Genomic DNA, 13539 nt, shown 5'->3' with positions numbered 1-13539 from the left:
TTACTTAAACGTTAAAAAATTGATAACAAATTCATAAAACAGCAAACTAGAATTTTAAATAAATCATAAAAGAATAACAACGCTTATCAGTAAAATGCATCTACGAAACATCAAAAGCATATTTCCAAACTAAAAGTAATGCGAATCCACAAAGAATACAAAAATATGTCAAATTCTTTTCAAAAAAAAAAGAAAGAAGGAAAAAGAAGTATATTACAAAAGCAAGTTGCAAATACCATGTCTTTTCTTCTCTTTTGTGAAAATAAAATGTAGTTTTTAGACTATCCAAATATATCTTTAAAAATCTATTGATTAATAATAATAAATACAATTTTATTTCAATATAAATGGACATTTACTATATAAGACAAAAATACTGTTAAAAATTCGAGTTTTTATATTTTTATACAGCAGAAAAATAAACTATTGTTTATGAAATTCAATACAAAAAGAAATTGTTTACGGATTACATGCAAAAGACAAATTAATTATTTATCTATATAAAATAATTTTAAATTTTATATTTATTTTTGTAATTGCTAATAAAATTTTAATATATATTCTACGACTTAACACGGATTTCAAATATTCGGTAAAATAAAATAAAGCGGATTTTGTATTTTCAATACCAAAAATTGATTTATTTTTTCAGATTAGAATAATCACATTATAAATGTAAAACAACCGAGAAAAATAAATTGATAATTATTATACGATTATAAAAGAAAGTTGTAAATAAAATGAGGTTGTAAAGAAATAAAGAAAGAATCAATAAATTTTCAAGCTAACTGATAACATATGGAATTTATCTTTATTGTGATGGTAATAAATGCAACGAAACAAAGATAAATAAAACTAATATCGGAAACTGATTTTATTAGAAAAATTTGCCTGATTTAAACTGTAGAATTAAAAGAAAAAAAAAACCTGCAGAAAACGTAACTTATTTCTATGTACTAAAATTGGTAATGCCAGATTTATTATACTAACATCATAAAACTTATATTAACATCATAAAATATTAATTAAAAACAAGAATCGATGCCCTAAATTGATTAAAATCAAAATATAAATAATACAGATGAGCAAATTTCCAACAGATAAGCCATCGCACGTTCTAAAAATTCCTTACGGTGGAAAAGTCAATAGAACAGAAAGCATGGAGAAAATTCAAGTGTGAAGAATAAAAAAATATAGAAATAAATAAATAAAACTATGAAAAAAAAATCGATAAATAAGAAAATCGAATAAGAAATATCTAAATTATCGATTATATTATTTTTACTTCTTAACAAAATTGAAAAAAGACAAAGGCAGAAAAACCAACTTTTTATTTAATAAGCGATTCTTTCGTAAAACACAACTTCCTAAATTTGTTAAATTTGTTTTGTCAGTTTGAAACTACAATTACATGAATAATTCTGATATGAAATTATTTTACTTTTTATGTAGAATCGATTACTAGTTAATTTTATGTTAGATATAAATTATAAATAAACGTTAAATTGAAGAAAAATGATTTTACGTTGCAAATAAAAATAATGCGTCTTATAAGACATATTTAAATGTAAAAAAAAAAGTATAATTGTTTTTAAAGAATTATAATAGCAATATAAATATTAAAAAGGATAAAATGTTCGCATCTTTTCTCATAAATTTTAATGTTTTATATTACTATTACTATGCCTGATAGCCGACCGGATGGCCAACGTAGCCAATACGTCACTATCCCGCTCTTGTAGACTGGGAATTGAATCCGGGCAGCTGAAAAACTCCAGGAATTTTTCGGGAGGTGATCCATCCGGATATGTCGGGGTCTATTCCTTACCAGTCACCACCTGACCTCTCTATTAAGAGCTTGGTCGATCCCACAATGAGCTATTAAAAAGGCCCTCTTACGACTACAGGACAGAATTAATCAAAAAATAATAAATATACATCCTATATAAAGAAATAAATCTAAAATGTTCAATAATTATCACAAAAATGGCTTATTAGAGTTTTCATGTAACTTTCATTAGATTACTTTTGATTTTTCATGAAATTTAAATGTATTTTGATATCGAGCGATATTTTTTGGTATTTTCAAAAATGTTGAAAATTATTGTTGACTAGCATTCAAAATATCAATAGATCCAACTTTTATTTTATTATTTTTATTTATTTTTTAATATGGCATGTCTGAACTTGACGGCGAGTTCGATAAAGTAACAGAGAATTCGTTTAGCGTTAAATTATATCTGATTTAAGTTAATTTATATTGCAAGAAGAATATATTTCTGTTTGAATGGACATCTTATCTAAATGTAACTTTGAAACTACTTTTAAAAAAAATATCAAAAGTAATATAAAAAAAATGAGTTCGATCTTAATTGGAAAGTTTAGCTTAAGTAAAGTTTGTACCGTGTATTTAATTCTTAAATACAAAGTACGATGTTCTTGTATTACATTCTTGGATGGTTAATCCGCTTTCTCGGCAGTTGAGGTGACTACAGCATTATCCTTTGGATAATTTGGTTCTTCATAGAACATTTCTATTCTTCTCTTTTGTTCATTTTTTCCGTTAGGTATGTATATGTTTTATATATTAGGATCTATACGTTGAATACTAAATACTTATTAACGTCTTACGTTAATTAATACTTAACATTTAACGTATTTAAGTTAAAGAATAATGGTAATTTAATCAAGTATGATTATCAGTTATTTTGTTGTAAGGCATTCTACGCTTTTGTTTTTAAATATGTATACTGTATATTTCTTTAGAAATTGATATTTATGCGCTGAGATGAACAGTAAAATAATAAAATTCAATTTAATAGGCTAACTAACGTTTAAGAGACATAAATTTTACTGTTTTACTAAAACTCTTAAATTTTTCATAAAGTCGTTAAATAAAATACAAGGTAACCATAATTGAAACGTAGATGTTCTGAACTCTTCTGTAGAAAGAATTATTGAGTAAATCTTAACCAAACTTGATAGTGAGGTTGCGGCCGACGTTTTTATCTCTAAAACGTGAACGTCGAACGTCGGCCGCAACCTCACTAATGTACGAGGTATATATTGTCATTACTTCTACATTCAGCCGCTAATGGAAAATTTGGGGCTGCTATAATGTGGGTATCTGTACGTTTTCTAAAGAATTTTGGGAATAAAAAATGCAATAATTTTGCCGTCCAGAGATGGAAGTGTTTAACAAGTAACAATCGATCAGGCAAAGTGAGCATCATAATTGCGAAAAAACGTTTTGCGACTCCTTTTAAAAGGACACATTAAAAGGATAGTAATGCCAAATTTTGTCCAAGTGGCTGAATTTTAAAGTAAAATTTTTCGTGAAAATCGAAACTGCATTCTCAGAACAGTATGTATACCAAGTTCGGTTGTGATTTGCTCTATAGTTCTTTCTACAGAAACCTGTAACATCTATTCTTTACTTAATTGTAATCTGATTACCTTCTTAATTTTTGTTGATTTAAATAAGTACTTTAAAATAAATTGGATAATATTTCTTATCAAGAAAAATATAAATTGCGTATTTTGTGGGTCAAAAACTCTCTTAAAATTTTTTTTCACTTAAAAAAGGTAAGTGAAAGTAATTTTTGTGATTGAGAATCATTCAATCACAAAAATTAATTAATTGAATTAATATAAATTTCAAATTATTCGATGCTGTGAATCAAGTATGCAAAAAATAATCCTTTTTTAATTATAAAATTAATTAAAATATATCAATAAATAATATAAAGTAAAAATTGGTTTATGCTTTAAAAAAAGATTAAAAGAAATTCTTTAGTATAAATTCAATATACACCATTCATTTTCTTTTTAAATTTCTAAACGCAACGATTAATTCATTTTTATAAAAAATTTTAATGAGTTTTTTGATAAAAATGGTTGTTATTAACTTGATTTTAAAATAATTGATGATATGCTTGGTTTATGGAATATAGAAACGCAACACCTGGACGATCTGCTAAAGGGGTATGTCTCCCGGGAGCATCAGCTTCGATTTGTGTATATATTAGAGAGTCGGGCCAATGACAACAAATAATAAAAATTTCTCGTTATCGATCTTTGAGTGGATATAAAAAGTAAGGTTTACCTGCAGCACTCGTTTCTACTTCTAATTTTTTGTAGAGTGGTATTAAAAATATACCATACTGTAAAAAGTGAATAATTTTCGTGCCCAAAAATATTGGGGACATGTCCCCTCTGTCCTTTATGAATTGTCCAGTGGCCCTTTAAATAAAACCACTAAACACTGGTAGTTGGACCCGGGTTTGCGCCTCACCAACGAGTTGCCCGCGTGGACTTTTATAGTTTTTTTCATGTGTTTAATATCTAAATAGGGACCAGTTTTCCATAAAATTCCTCCCGGAAACCACTTCCCATTGTCAGATCGCCAATGTTCTGCGTTACCTTATAACTTATCATAAAGCCAATCTTATCTCTTATGGATAGAAGCTCGGGGCATGAGCTTCTATCCAGGATGGGAAACTAGTTTCTATTTTGGTGTTGGACACGTGAAGAACACCAGAGAACTCCACACGGCTAGTCCGTTGGTCAGGCTCTAACTACCAGTTTAGAGGTTTTATCCATTCGGCCACTGGTATGCAAGAAATAGATGACATATAAAGTAAACATTTTGACATTTCTAGTTTACGGCAAAGCAATCCGATTTAAATAACGTCACATTTAATTCATTAAATTTAAAATGTAAATTTGATCTTACAGTTAAAATTAATTTAGAAAGTTAAACTTAAGCTTAATATAAATATTTTAAAAAGATCGACTATTTGCATTATACAATTTATGTAGTTGACTAAGTAATTAATTAATTTAAAAATAATGTTATTTTTGAATCGATGCTTCTATTTCAGTTAAATTTTCATATAAATCTTCGATGTTTTTAGCAGAAGGACAAGCAGTCCTTTTTGAGAATCTTGCTGTGTACATATAAATTCGTGAAATATTTAAATGCAAATACTTGGTATTTGGGTAAAATGAGGAAAGAGTTTAAACTAATCTAATGGCAAATTGTTTTCAGTTTTGAACCATAAAAAATTGCAACTACTGTACTAGCTTAACACTTTTTATCTGTAAATATAATTATTATAATACAGATTTATATAAGAAATATTATTAATTAATAATTTTCAATTAATAAATAACTTATTTTCAAACAGGCCTAATTTTAAAATTTAAATTTGAAAATTGTAAATATTATATTATTAAATGTTTATATATGTGTACATAATGATAATAATATATTTGACAATATTAATATTAGAAAGCTAATGCAACTAATCAAATATTACGAATATATTTATTTACAAATATTTATATATTTATGTATTTAGATAACACAAACATATTTATTTAGATATATTTATGTATTCTCTACATTAAAAAGTTAGTCATTTTTAACTTTTACAACTTATTTTATAATATTCATTTGGCGTGAATTGGTAATCATATTTCAATTTTTATTAAATCATTTCGAGAAAGTAATTGTCTACTTTAAGTTCGCATTACCAATTTTAACTTTATCATATCAACAGAGATTTATCGGTTGATTTATTAGCTTTCGCCTCATCTAGTGCCTATAAAGAACCCTTATGCTCATTGAACATCACTACAAAGAGATTCTTCAATAATATTGAAATGTTTTTATTTGCCTAAGTGATATGGCGTTTAATAATTGTCTATTATTATTAAAAATCGTTTTCGTTATAAAATTAAATTTAAAAATTTTTAATAATAAATTGTTTAGTAAGGTAAATTTAAATGTTAATTTGGATCTAAATTCTTTGCGGTTTTAAATCGATTTTATTTTAAAATATTTCAGAGAAAGAGTAAATCGATTGGATAATTAGAAAATATGCAAATTTTAGAAACTAATTCTCCTCCTTTTAACTTTTCCTCTCTATAATAACCTTCACACTAGGTTAGGCCTATACAGAGATTGAACGCATAATACACGTTTAACTAAAACGATTTACTTTATTACTTTCATATTTATTTATTTTTAAAAAAAGAAAACAGATAAAGTCAGAAAAATTCTGTGAAAAAATGGTTTAGAATTATAATTGAATCAAGCTCTTTTGTTCTTATTGATCAAACAAAGGACGTTCGACATAACAGTCGCATCTTTACATTGAAATTGTAACCTTTGTTCAATAATCCGTTCGTTCAATAATACCGTAAATGCAGTAGTTGTACAGGAAATTTCAGTTTAATTTATATTAATAACTAAAACATTCTAAACAGCTTCTTTAATTATAACGCAACATAATACGCTACATGTATATTAATTACTTTAAAATAACAATGAATATTTTTTAATTATAAAACGTTCAAACTTCATCCTTATATTCTTATTAATTTAACTAAATTTTATAAAAATATAGTCTTTTTTTAATATTCACTCCTCTTTAATTAACCAATAAGAAATCCCAAAAATAAATAACTTGCTAGATAAATTTCTTTTCGAAAAAATAATTTAAAGTTTTAATCAACATTTCATTAAAAGTTAAAAAATAAAAATTAAATTATATAAAAGTCTTAGATTCTTTTGTGGTTCAATAACAGTTTATATTAAAATTTTATTAGTGTAGTTCGTTTATCGTTGAAACTTGATCTTAAATTACTATACATATATATTGAAAGATCTAATGCTTCATCTCATTAATTTAAAACTGCATAAGTCATTTTCCAAAGGTTAATTCAGTTAAATAATTCATTGTAATCTAATATAGGCTAGAATTTTTAATGGAATAACACATAATTTAAACATATATATATATATATAAATATATTTATATTAAAGCCTGTAATATTTTATCTGTAAAATCTGATATTATATTATATCAGAATTCCAAATTTAAAATTATATAAAACTTATTCAAACACATTATAATAAGTAAAAGTTTATAAATTACTTCATTTGACTGTAAAGTAACGGTATGTATTTAAATAATGTATTAATTTCAAATAAATTGTATACGCCCTAATTTACATGTTAATAGCTTTCATTTTAGAAAAATAATTAACTGGGCGATCTTGTTTGCTAGTCGAACATTTTAGGTAATTAAAATCTTACCATTCGAATATATTGCAAACGATAAAAGAAGTATTTGAACATTTAAAAATTGCGCATTATACTCCAATGTTTAGTCCACCATCTGTTGACTTATAAATTTCGTTTTATTTAATAATTAGAATATGTTTAACAGCGCAATCATGATTAAATTTCACTCTAAATTTTACATCTGACCATAAATTATAATATAAAATTATAGTTTCCTAATAGCTCTGTATACTCGTAATGACACAAAAACTGTTTTATCATCGGTTCTAATTTTTAATTACTGTTATTATAGTTATAAAAATAAAGAATATTAAATATTAATTGCTTTAATCCTCAATGACATTGAATAAATATTTTTATGTATATATATATAGAGAGAGATTCTTGCTTAAATGTCAATGATATTAAATCTCTATTATAACGAATTGTTTAATAAATATGATAAATATATTTTAGTATAAAAAGTATTTCTAAAAATTTGTTTAATAAAGTAAATTTACTATTTGTAAGTACGATTTACTTACCTTTAGAAATTTCATTTCGATAGATAAAAAACTTGAAAGTAATTTTATAGAATGACGTCAAGAGGTGAAAAATTCTTCGAATTGGATGGATTGTTTTCAGAGATTTAAAAACGATCGTTTATTTTTTATACATGTCTAGCAAAAACTAACATTAAATAATAATTCTAATAATTTTTAATGGTAATAAAAAGTGTCATTATCGAATATGATTTATTTCATCGCTTAAAATATTCATTTCATTTTAAACTTCGTCTGAAAAATTATTTTTTTTTTTAAATGTCACATGATTTGTGAACAGTGTTTTACTATCATAAATCATTAGAAATTATTCAAAAATGTCATTCATACAAAATTTAAACGTGATTGCAGCTGTCATGCTTTTTCATTAAATTATCTACTTAAACTCTTCTATAATCGATCCGATACAGTTCATTTACTGACGAACAATAATGATCTGTATCCAAATTTTAAAAAATGGACAACAATAACGAATATATTAATATATTTGTATATTTCTTCTCGTTATATATTCGATCGATAGACAGAAAGGAGAGCTTTTTTATTGATTTTTCCGGAAACAAAATTTTGAAGTTTTATAAATAAATTTTAGTTAAAATTTTAAAAAATTTACCGAGAAAGTAACGCATAAATCTTCTAGAAGTTACACACGGATCCGGTTATTATAGAGGATAACTTTAATGCAGGAAAACCTCAAATTAACTGGTTAATGTTATTGACATGATTGCGTATTAATATTCATCAAAGTTTAGTCATATATCGTCAATTTTCCGTTAACATTGCGAGTTGCTATTATCGAGTATGCAGCAAATCTTCGCCTCCCAATAGCGTACACCCCCTTACTGGACATGGAACTATCTGCAGGCTGAACCTATCTGGTGACGTTTCGAAGTGGACATTTCACAAACTAAACGCTGGATTTGAGAGTAGCATATCTGTCAAAGTAAAGTCTACAATCATCAAATTATGTAAACAATCTTCTTTACTTAAGTTAAACAGTTATGGAATATCATAAATGAACATACTCTTGTGTTACGAAATACGAGTGTTTGACAGTAAAACGTAAGTTAAAGATCCTTTACATTGATCGCATGCAACTATATTTAGTTTTATCATAAACTAAAATTATTGTTTAATATTTTAATACAATCAATTCATTAAAAATTATTTTTTAAATTACGCTTATACTTAAAGTCAATTTAATACTTAAATAAAATATATTTGATGTATTTAAATATTTAATGTCACGATAAAGTTTTGATTCGAGATAAGGTAAACTGTATAAATTTAAAATTGTAAATAAATAAATAGTAAGTTTTGAATTATATATAGTTAAATTACACTTTGCACTTAGCTTTTTTTTTGTTTGTTTTAAATGCACGTTTTAAAATAATTCTTTATAAACCCAACTTAAGGTCATAATGTTTGTTTTTTCCTTTTTACCGTTGTGTATATTCACTGTCAAACAGTTCTATCCTACAGTGAATGCAACAGTACAGAAGCCATAACACAGGTTTCAGACAGATGGTCTGACGTCAGTTGACAATCAAGTAAGGTTGAGAACAGAAACTAAGCTGATAAAAGAGATACAGAACAAGATTATGAATAATTTTATCAAATACAAAAGCCATACAACAGCTGCACTCTTGGCTCTAATCATAATTATTATGTTTATAGTTTATATGTATTTGTATAAACTATAATCACTAGTTTATATACATATATATATATATAAACTATAATGCATATTTAAAACAATTTAGGTTTTATATAATAAAATATTAAAAGCGTAATGTCAACTTTATAAAATAATATCCACCTTTTAAAATTTCTTTTTCTCCGGTTCATTTATTGACCCGAACGATTTTCCACCGATTAATTTTAAAAATCAATAAAACTCTTTTACTTTTATAGTTTAATGTCTTCATTTATATATTTTTATATTAAAATAATTTACAGAGAACAATTATATGTAAAATATATAACAATTGTTTTAATTATGTATTTTGGTATATTTAAAAAGTTTGCAAATATTGATAATTAAAATTGAATGAAATAATTGTGATTAATTTTAAAATTCAGAAAAGATTTTATTCATATTATAAAGATCATTAATATTTATAGTTTCAGTACGTTAATTGTACGCTGTGATTAGAATAATTTTTGAAATTATTTAAAAATAAGAACAAAAAATAGGAAATCCAGCTTATGTAATAAGCACATGATGAAAACATATTTTATATCACATGACACGAATGGTAGCCAAGTTAAATTATTAATAAATGCAGTTAAATTCTAAATTATGACAATTATCGAAGAGTAAAATAATATATTTGCTGGATAATTTCTTTATATTAGTTTAAATATGATTTGCACGTTTCTATTATAATTATATAGAAAATATTACAGTTTAATTAGTAACGTAGTGTATGAATTGATTCTAAATTCTAAATAAAAGTAATTTTCAGATAATAATGTTTTAATTCTTATATTTATTGTTATTTAATGCCTATTTCTACTTATAAAATGCTATTAACACTAATTGTGGTTCCCTTAATAATTCATTGTTTCTAAAAGGTATTATTAAATAGAAATTTTTGTTATATAAATTTATTATTTTAACTGCAAATTTCTAGTATTTTCTGTAAATTTAATTCTTAAAAAATATTTCTTAATACATTACTAGTTAAATCGAAATGTACATCTATAACATATAAAATTTTCCTTGTTTGGTTGATTTGTCAAGCTGAAAATCAAAAGCGAATTCTTTTATACACAAGTCAAAAAGATTTCATACTAACAATGATTTTTCATTTTAAACAATAATTCTTTTTATTAATTAACCTCTCAATAAATGTGACAAGTATTATTTTTATTACATATCTTCGTTGTATGCTTACGTATACGATTTTTAGTTTATATCAATGAAAAGAATTTTATATATTTAGTTGAATATCTAAGTTATTATTGATCCTTTTTTCTTAAAGAATCTATCCAGTTTACAAATAACTTTCATCTTTTATTTATTTTTTAAAATATTTTTCTCACAATTCATGCCCTCCCTTTAGCTGAAATTTTCAATATGTTCCAGCTTTTATCAAAATGTATCTATTTTAAAAAATAGACGAATTCGGTCTATTTTATTTTAAAACGTTTCAAAAATAATCAATCTTATATACAATATATTTTACATAATAAATCATAAACGTATAAAAATTTCTAATAAATAAATTTATAAAAAGTAAATGAAAATATTTTATAATAGTAAAAAATTTTACTGTTTTATTGTCTACGTCAACGCCCGTTTAAATCCAATGTATAATATATAAAGCATTTATTCCATGATAGGAACATTAAATGATATTTCTACCATAAAAAACGTTATAGTTTAAGGCTAGGCCGTTCATATCTTTGTTATTTAATAATATATACCCCGTATAGTGTTGTAGAATAAACATTAAATAGGTTTTCTACAGAAACTCCTATTGAAATTGACCGAGATTTTTTTTTTTTTTTTTTAATTTTTACTGTTCTCGTTTTGTATATTTACAGATAATAAAAACACTAAATTTCTAGTGTTTCCTTGCATAATTTATTCTTTTCAATTGTAAACAATATTTAAATTACTCATTATAGTCGACTCATCTAGTGTTCAGTTCAGTGTGCCGCATTAAAATTAGAAAATAGCGTAGTACAAATCATTATATAAGACGACTGTAGAATGAGTGAAGTCTATTATATTGCGTGACTGTACGTCTGAGTAGATCATTACATGGGAAAAGCCTTTTTGACGCCACCCTTAAACTTATGCATAGTGAAAACTACAATTTTGTTATTGCATAATGTAAGTAGTAATTAGGTTTTGATAGAAATTTTCAAATGAGAAAAATCACGTTTAGTATATTTAAATTTTTAAAAAGAAATTAATTTTGTATTCTTGTTTTTTCTTTCTTCATAAGGGATTATGAGATTGTTTCATATTAACCCACGTGAGAGACGAGCATCTAGAGAAAGAAATTCGAACGGATCTTCCACGATGTCAAGATTATCTTCAAATAGTCCTCGTTCGTCTATAGACGGTTTGTTAGCCCCAACATTCCCATCGAGACCAAGATCTATGTCTGTTGCTTTCAGTCAAGATGCAACAGAAGGCGATTCTTCATATCGAAGATTGCGTTCGCATTCCGTTTGCCCTCAGTCTCAAAGAACACCAAGAAAATCATTAGCGAGAATGGACGAAGAAGATTCTTTTCGTGGTTTTACCATCAAATTGTACGTCATATTAGGAACTTTGTGCACAGCTATGGCTGGATTTGTGATATATGCATATCTGTACAACACTGGAAAATATCATTAGGAGATACTGTATACATATGAAATTCACATATTGTATAAAAGTCTGGTAATTGTGCGATGTTTTATATTTATTTATAGTTATGCACTTGCATAGTTGTTAAGCTCGAAGATATTTTTATGTAAAAAATATATTCGAATTTTTATTTACACATTCATTTTTGCAGACATTTCCGCGCTTTTTTGTAAATAGGTATATTCCTATGAAATGTGTAATATATGTAGATAACAAGAAATATGAAATATTTATAATACGATAATGACGATAATTGTTCAGGAAAGGTTTCACGTTGCTCAAATGTTTAAAGTATATATATAATATATATATATATATATATTGTAATGGTATATAATTATGTGAATATATGATATTGTTGCATAAACTATTTATCTATTAAATCGCGCAGATGATTAATTTTATATTTAAATTATTAATAATAAATGAACAATGCAAACGTACCGTTTAAAATTACGCGGAGTTAAGCAATACTCGTTATTAATATAATATATATAATATCGGTTTCCTATACCACAAACCGTTTTGTATAACGAAAAGTCAAAACAGGATTAAATTTGAGTTGAAAGTGTGAAAATCGTGTTTATGGATAACGATTTGTTATCCCTGGTGTTTTTGTTATTAGATAACAAAATGTATATGTTAAACATATTTTGGCTTCATAGGATTTATCTGCTTGATTGTGTTATTGTCAAAAATAAAAAATTAATTTAAAAATATTAGCACTTTTAACAGGATTTAATGAACTATGTTGGATTGAACCGGTCGGTGAAGATAAATAAAATTAAAAATTAAAATATTTATTTTAAAGCATTTTCATTCAAAATTTTTTTTAATCGACGTAATCATTATTTAACGAGGAAAAAAATTTAATTATGAATACAACCGGGGTAAGATGTAATCAAAATATATTTCCAAAATCCAAATCGTATATTGTTCCAAGAGGATTTTGGCATATTACATAAAGCAGCACTCTCACGTTACACTTATATTTTAATGTCTTCGCTTCGTATTATTATCGCCTATATTATTTCTTTCAATATTTTCGTGTCAACTTTTACGAGTTTTCTGACAGTAACATTAAATTATTCTGTATAATTATGTGTTAAAATTATTAACAATTTATTCAAAAAACTATTCTATATACAGAAATAGATAATACAGCTATGCTCATGCTTCTGTTCTGATCTGTAATCAAGGATTTATCAGGTAAAGACAGTCAAGTTTGATAACAATTACTGAAATTAATTGAGATTCTACTAAATAACATATTCAATTAACCTTTTTTTAAAAAAATTTAGCAGTAGAATGAGTGAAAATATAACAAAATAAAACTACTAACAAAAAAAATAGTACTGGTGTATAGCAATTGAAAGTCAATAAGGTTAATGGCTTTTTTGTATTTTTAGTAACTTTTTTTGTAGTTTTTAATATTCATACTTTCATTGCAGTAATTTAAAATTAAAGAAATAAATTTAATTATTTGTATCATGCATTCAATAATGCTGGCACTTAAGTCGTCATAAACACTGTTT

General features: G+C 25.1%; 1 long non-coding RNA gene across 1 annotated transcript; it reads left to right on the top strand.

Moving 5' to 3' along the window:
• Positions 1-6890: 6890 nt before the first annotated feature.
• On the top strand, positions 6891-12726 carry LOC136978746 (uncharacterized). The gene is made up of 2 exons (XR_010881278.1): positions 6891-8697; positions 11595-12726. It is a non-coding gene; the product is annotated as an uncharacterized lncRNA (long non-coding RNA).
• Positions 12727-13539: the final 813 nt, after the last annotated feature.

This window comes from Centruroides vittatus, unplaced genomic scaffold, assembly GCF_030686945.1.
Source record: "Centruroides vittatus isolate TY-2023 unplaced genomic scaffold, ASM3068694v2 contig_549, whole genome shotgun sequence".
Lineage (NCBI taxonomy): Eukaryota > Metazoa > Arthropoda > Arachnida > Scorpiones > Buthidae > Centruroides > Centruroides vittatus.
This window is presented reverse-complemented; position numbering and strand designations above follow the sequence as displayed.